We start from the raw sequence: 8,040 nt of genomic DNA on the forward strand, positions 1-8,040 counted from the left end.
TTCGAGATATTAAAGCCAACAATGAAGATCAAGAGTATATTCAAAGACTTTCAGGATACAATTCTCCAGAAGAAATTTTAAAGATAGTCATGAAATTCGATAGTCTCCATCCACTTCAAAACACTCATCTCCAGGGGACTGAAGTTTTTCAAGATTCTCAAGACCCATATGATATGATATAAAAAAAATGATGAAAGTTTGATCAATAAGCATATGAATGATAGAGAGATGGCAAGATCAATAAGCACATGAATAAACATAATGTAAATTTAAAATATACCTGAATTTATTAATTGAAAATCTTGATTACAAATAATTTCCTTACAATCGGGAGGAGCAACTATAATTTGAAAATCTAAAGATTTTGAACATTGAGAGGTTGATAATACAAGTTTTGGGTTTGAGGGTTTTTTCATACATAAGAAATGGGTTTTCTAAATGAAGTGAGGTGTCCTTCTTCATTGATTTTCTTCCCTTTTATAGATGGAGTAAAAGGGTCTTCATTATTGATTTTTTGAAAAGAGCTTCCGTATGAAGTGGCTTTTGTTGAAGAAGGTGTTTGTCCACTTTGCAATTATTTGCACTATTTTGAAGAACTGAAAAGTTGGTTGTCTCTTTGTTGAATTATTTGCTCCACTCCTGAAAATAAGAAAAGTTGATTGTTTTCTTGTTGAATTAGACCTTCTTGAATACAGTTCATATCAGCACCACTATCAATCATGGCAACTAATGTTAATCGAAATTCATTGTTGACTATTATATTTAATTTAGTATACCATTTTTGAGAAGTTAATCCTTTTAAATGATTTATTTTTCCTATATTTTCAATATTGTTATTGTTTTCTTCATCCTTTTTATTTTTCCCCTTTTCTAGTTCTTTAATTTTTTATTTTATTTCTCGAATTTCTTCTTTAATATTTTTTAATTCTATTTGTAAATCAGTTATTGTAACATGATTTTCTTTTATTTGTTTTGTTTGAAATCTTTGACATATTTCATTGAAATTATATACCTTTTCTTCCTTTTCTATTGGTAGTTTATACTTTTCTTTTAATTGTTTTAAATATATTTGTTTTACCTCTTTATCATCAATTTTTTCTAATAATTCGAATAGGTCTTTATTATTTTCTGTTAGAGAATTTATTGTTCCATCTATTTCACAAATACAAGGACCAATGCATTCACACATATTATCTTCTGAACTACTTTCTGAATTAGAATCTTCAATATTATTTAAATCATTATCACTATAGTCTCAAATACTGTTTTCACTTGAATTATCATAAATAAGTATTTTATTTATCTGTTCTTTTAATTCATCGGAAATGTTTAGCTCATTTATCTTTTTCTTAGTATAACAATCCTTAGAATAATGTCCTTGTCTTCCACATTTATAACAAATAACAATATCTTGTTTACCTTGTTTTTTTCTTTTGAAAATCAATCTTGTCTTTGTAATATTTTTGTTTATTTTTAAGGCAAATTGGATTTAAATAATCCCAACTCACTGTTATTGGCCAATAATAATCCCAACTCATTTAATCACCAATAATAATCCGAACTATTCACTTTTGTTTGTAAAATACTCCCAGTTAAAAAAATACTAACTAGGTTAAAAAAATTGCTGATGTGGCAGGTGACGTGGCATGCCACATCAGTAAATTGGCTGACGTGGCAGTTGATGTGGCATTTTTTGCTGACGTGGCTGTCTACGTGGCATTTTTTGATGACGTGGCAACTGATGTGGCAGGTGACGTGGCATGCCACATCAGCAATTTTTTAACCTAGTTAGTGTTTTTTTGACTGGGAGTATTTTACAAACAAAAGTGAATAGTTCGGATTATTATTGGTGATTAAATGAGTTGGGATTATTATTGGCCAATAACAGTGAGTTGGGATTATTTAAATCCAATTTGCCTATTTTTAATGTATGGTTTTCTTTTATAGTTTTTCTTGATAAATTGTTTAGGAATTTTCTTTTTAGATTTAGAAGGATTTTTAAATGGTTCAAGTCCATATTGTTGACAAAAGCTTCCTAATTCCTTATGGCCTTGGATACCATCCCTTTTTATTTTTTCTTTTAATTTTAAATCATTACATATTTTTAATCCTTCTTGATTTATGTAATTTATTATTTGTCCATATGATAAATCTCTATAAGGAATATTATTATTAAAATCCTTTTTAATTTTTTCTCTACTTCTTTCTGCAAATAATTTTGGTAACCCAGCTATAATCTTTCCTTCCAATAGGCTTCTTTACAATCATCTCTAGTCATAACTTTTGAAAGAAATACATCTTTATACCATATAAAATCTTGTAATTTTCTACATGTCAAATTTAATAATATTAAAGAATTTCTTTCTTGATAATCTATTGGATTTCCAATAAAATGTTTAATTATAGCAAACATTAAAGTATTAATTATATCAGGTGTTTCAGTTGGAACTTGAACATTATTTTCTGTTTTAATAATTAAATTTTTAGCATTTTGAATTATATGTTTTTCTTCTTCTGTAAGATACTTTTTGTAACATCTCGTATTTTCAATCTTTCTATTTTTGGCAAGTCTGCTTGTACTTTCTATTTTTGTAAGTTGTACCTTTGTGGTATTAAATTCTATTTCCAAATTGTACCCGAGACTTGAATCATAATGAAAGTGCATCGTTTTAATCATATTTGTGTTTGAATGCTATGTATTGTCGAAACAATTGAAAACACGTTGAAACTATGTTAAACACGTAAAAACAGTGAAATTACATCTTAATCTCAGCTCTTAAATTCATCGTTGCCAAGAGATTACCCTAAACCGTACAAAAATTGGGAATTTATACGCTAATTCGGTAAAAATATTGAAGTTTGGGTTAAATTTGATTTTTATATTATTTTATTTATATTTTAGATAAATAAAATAACAATTTAAATTAAGTAAATAAATATTTTCTGAATTTTTATTGATTTTTTAAGCATTTCCGTTAGCGAATCTAACCCCGTTGGTGAAAACCGGTTAAATAAGACTAACCAGGTTAAGTTTACTAAAGGGCAGCACTAACTGAGTCAGAAAACTCAGTTAGTGGCTAACCCAGTTAGTTAAAACTAACTGTATAAAAAAAGGGATTAAATCCCAAGAATTCGCGTTACCCGGGATTCGAACTCGCGACCCTCTATTCCCAAACAACGCGCATTACCAACTGGGCTACATCTCAGTATGTCACCAAATTGAATCAGTAATACATTTAAGAACACATTAATTACGAAAGTTAATTCAAATCAAAAAGAAACCGCCGGCTATTCTGTTCGTCTTCTTCTCCGTTTTATGACCGGTGGCTTTTAAGATTCCTGTAACCAACCGACCTGCAACAATCCCTTTATATACTCGGCCATCTCTTCTAAAATCGTTCCTTTCCAACTCGATCAAACAATAACCGAAACAAACCGAAACCGTTAACCGTCGTTTCACGTCTTGTCGCCGGATCTGCACTCGCCGGAACTCCTCCGCTGCGGACCACCGTTGCCAGCCGCTGCCACCACGTCCGTCGCCGCCGTCCGTCGTCGGTACAGTTCCGATCCCGCTTTTCTTTTTCGATTGTTATTGCATGTATTATTATTTATATTATTATTATTATTATTATTATTATTATTATTATTATTATTATTATTATTATCATTATAATAAAACAGATTATTAATATTATTATTTATAAAATCAGATTTATTTAAATCTGAAATAATTATTTTTCAGAATTATAATTCTATTATTTATTTTTCTTTTTCAGATATATATATTTCAGAATTGTATTTAATTATTTAAAATCAGAAATTTTTATAATCAGATATCTTATTTTCTGATCTATACTATATAATAAAACAAACCAATTTTGGGACACTTGTCATCATATTAGGCCATATCTTATGGATAATTATTATTTAGTTTGATTAATATCTTTTAATTAATTATTGATAACTCTCATATTAAATATTATTTAGTTTAATCTCTTATAGATAATTATTATTTAGTTTAATTTTAATTTAATCTCTTCTAGAAAAAAATTCATAATTTTTTTATTAACGAAACATATTTTTTAATAAAGAGTAAATTGCCATTTTAGTCCCTGAGGTTTGGTCCAAATTGCCATTTTAGTCCAAATAGTTTTTTTTTCTCCTCTGGATCCCTGACTTTTCCATTTTTTTGCCATTTTGATCACATTGACTAACTCAGTCTAAAAATCTGGTTATAACCAAGGGTATTTTTGGCATAACTATTGTGTAGTGATAACCAGGGGTAGTTTACAACATAATTTATAAACCTCATAATAATTTAATGCCAAAAATACCCCTAATTATAACCTGGTTTTTAGACTAAGTTAGACAATGTGATCAAAATGGCAAGTAAAAGAAAAAGTCAGGGACCCAAAGGAGAAAAAAAAAACTATTTGGACTAAAATGGCAATTTGGACAAAAACTCAGAGACTAGAATGCCAATTTACTCTTTAATAAATTATCTAACCATAAATTTTAAATTCCGTTTGACGAAAAGGGAACACACTCAAATATATTAACTCATTTATATCAATTTGGTATATAAACGTCTCCATCGTTGGTTTGCATTTACAAGAAATATTTATTATATAGTTTAGATTGTTCAACCCGTGTAACACACGGGGAACTAACCTAGTTATTAATTAAATCAGAGATTTATAAATCAGATATATTTACTAAAAATAATTCAGAATGATTATTATAATTTTCAGAATTATTTATATCAGATTTGTTTATTTTTTTTAAATCAGAAATTATATTTCAAAATTTTTATTTTCTGTTTTATTATTTATTTTTAAATCAGAATTTATTTTCAGATTATTATAAAACAGAATTTATATTTAATATCAGATTTATCACTTTAAATAAAATCAGAAATTTATAAATAATCAGATTTATAATAATTATTTTAAAACAGATTATTAATTTCAGAATTTTATTTCTTATTTATTTAAATCAGATTTATAATTATTATTTATTTAAATCAGTTTTATTATTTCAGAATTTATAATTATTATTCCAGAATTTATTATTTAAATTTTCAGATTTATTGTCTTATTTGATATAACTAGAATTTTATAAATAAGTTATTAATTATAGAATTGTTAATTAATGTTAACTTATTTATTTTAGATAATTTTATACATATTTAAATTCTTATTTGTTTAATCCAATATTTTGGAAATCTATTTGTGATATCTTGGTTAATCTTTATTTTATCTATTTATTTGTCATAAATTATTAAATATATAAGGCATATAATTTATATAAATTAGAGATATTAATTCTATTTTATTGATTGCCTAGTTAATTAATAATTCCCAAAATTCCCAATAATTGATAAATCCTTCCAACTTAATAGGGTAATCTTCTTGTGCACATCTCTTGGGATTCTATTATTCTATTATTCTATCTCATTCCAAGAAATACGCAACGCACTCTAAGGTGAGTATACATGACCCATTTTCTATTTTACACTTTTGGGTGTAGTATGCATTTCCTATATCAAAAAACACTATGTTAAACATTTTTGCACTATCTATCCACATTCTTGTGAATCTATTTGACTCATGTTAATCATGTTATGCTAATGTTAAACATTTATGGTTGTGTGTTCATTAACTTTGCAAGCCTCCCCTAACAATGGCAGCGCTGTAGGTTGAGAAACGCCCCTCCCATAATATTATGGGTATTGTTAGGATTTTTATTCTATGTTACCACCCTTTCGAGGGTTAGGCTATGTTAATTGCGTTAAACTTTGGTTTGAACACATAGTTTCATCGTTACGAGTATAACTGTTAATATGAAATCAAGTATTCACGTGGATTTGATCATGTTAAACTATTTCAAATCTATTATGCTATATTCAAACTTGTATACTCGCCAGCATATTTTGTTGACTTTATTTTAAATGCATACTGCAGGATGAGGAAATCAAGATTTGAAGAATTGATTAGGACGGCTTAGAAACCCACCTAGAAATAAATCATGTATTATGTTGTTATTTCCTTTTGTGACATTATGTATGAACCTTTGAAATTTTAATAAATGAAATTTAATTATATTGTCACATTTAGTGTTATGATGTCTTTGAACAGTTTGTACGTCTCATCCCGATGTTTCCGCCATCGGTTGGGGTGTGACACTTTTCCCACCAACCTTTAAGAATTCCCGTAAAACCAGAAACTATCATAGTAAGAATTTGAGCTTCGTTATTTCCATTTGCTTTATATGCATTAGCTGCCATTATCATTTCTTGTAATAGATTAAGAATTTGATGTTCTGTTTGACCTTCTATATTCCATTCGTATAGAGAGGTTCCATCGTATTTTGCTTGAACTAAGGTATGTCGTTCTTCAAATTGTAAATCAGGTGGGGTTGGTCTAGGGTAATAATTTCTTGTTTCAGGTCTAGTAGTATAGGTATTATTTTTTGAAAAATGGTAATTTCCTCTTTTAATTTTGTTTATAGAATCTTCTATCTGAAAATCATTAAATTGTTCTTCGATACTTTGAATTTCCTGATTTGAAATAACATTTATATTTAGTTTTGAGATTTTTGAGGAAATATCTTGTAACATATCTTGTTGTTTATTTAGACGTATTGGGATATCTATATTATATGGTTTAAATATTGGATTTTCAATAGTCTCAGTCACTATTTTAGTATTTGAAGTACTAGGTTGATCTAAATTATTTTTATTATTAGTTTCTATCCTTTCTAATTGTTCTCCTATGGTATTTAATTTTTCATTGGTGTAATTATTTTGAAAAATAATTCTCTTTACATTTTTATCTATATCTTCTTTAATGTTTGCTAGAGGCCTTGCAATATAGTCTTTATTTTCATTTGAGTTAATTACACAAATGGGTCCTGTGGTTTATACTTAATTTCGCCTTTGGGTACTAACTTTATTTTTTAACAGATTTAGGTTCTATGGTTTCAATTTTGTAACACATTTGGGTACTAACACCAAATTTAGTTAATTAATGACTAAAATACCCTCGCATTTTTTTAAGTTTATCAATGTAACACATTGGGTACTAACACCTAATTTTATTTAAGTTTAAATCAATTTTACAAAATCTATTTATTTTTTTATTTTCATCTTTTTATTATATCTCTTAATTAACATAAACTCTATTTATTTTTTTTTTATTTTCATATTTTTATTAAATTTATTATTTAACATAAATCTACTAGCTATATAGTTTTATGTAAATTAAATTTCTTACTAGTTTTAAATAATGTAAACGTTACTCGTTTTCAATTTTGGATATATATGATTGATAATAATAATAATAATAATAATAATAATAATAATAATAATAATAATAATAATAATAATAATAATAATAATAATAATAAATATCTTTCATGTAAAAAAAATTAAGCCATTTTTAGCTTGTTTTTTTGTTCATTTACATTTTACTATTTTAGAAAGATATTTAATTTACATAAAATCTACTAGTTGCACCAGTAAAATCTACTAGCTATATAGTTTTATGTAAATTAAATATCTTTTTTACAAAAAAAAAAAAACGAGTTAAAAAAAGGCTTAAATTTTTTTAGTTTTATCTAAAATACCTAGCTATATAGTTTTATCTAAAATACATAGCTATATAGTTTTATGTAAATTAAATATCTTTCTAAAATAGTAAAATGTAAATGAAAAAAAAAACGAGTTAAAAAAAGGCTTAAATTTTTTTACATGAAAGATATTTATTATTATCAATAATTTCAATCCAAAATTGAAAACGAGTAAGGTTTACATTAGTTAAAATGAGTAAGAAATTTAATTTACATAAAACAATATAGCTAGTAGATTTTATTTAAAATATCTATTTAAAAAAATATTGGTGTAACAAATAGATTTTATGTTAAATAAGAAATTTAATAAAAATATGAAAATAAAAAAAATAAATAGAGTTTATGTTAATTAAGAGATATAATAAAAAGATGAAAATAAAAAAAATAAATAGATTTTGTAAAATTGATTTA

This window comes from Helianthus annuus, chromosome 9 (assembly GCF_002127325.2).
Source record: "Helianthus annuus cultivar XRQ/B chromosome 9, HanXRQr2.0-SUNRISE, whole genome shotgun sequence".
Taxonomy (NCBI): domain Eukaryota; kingdom Viridiplantae; phylum Streptophyta; class Magnoliopsida; order Asterales; family Asteraceae; genus Helianthus; species Helianthus annuus.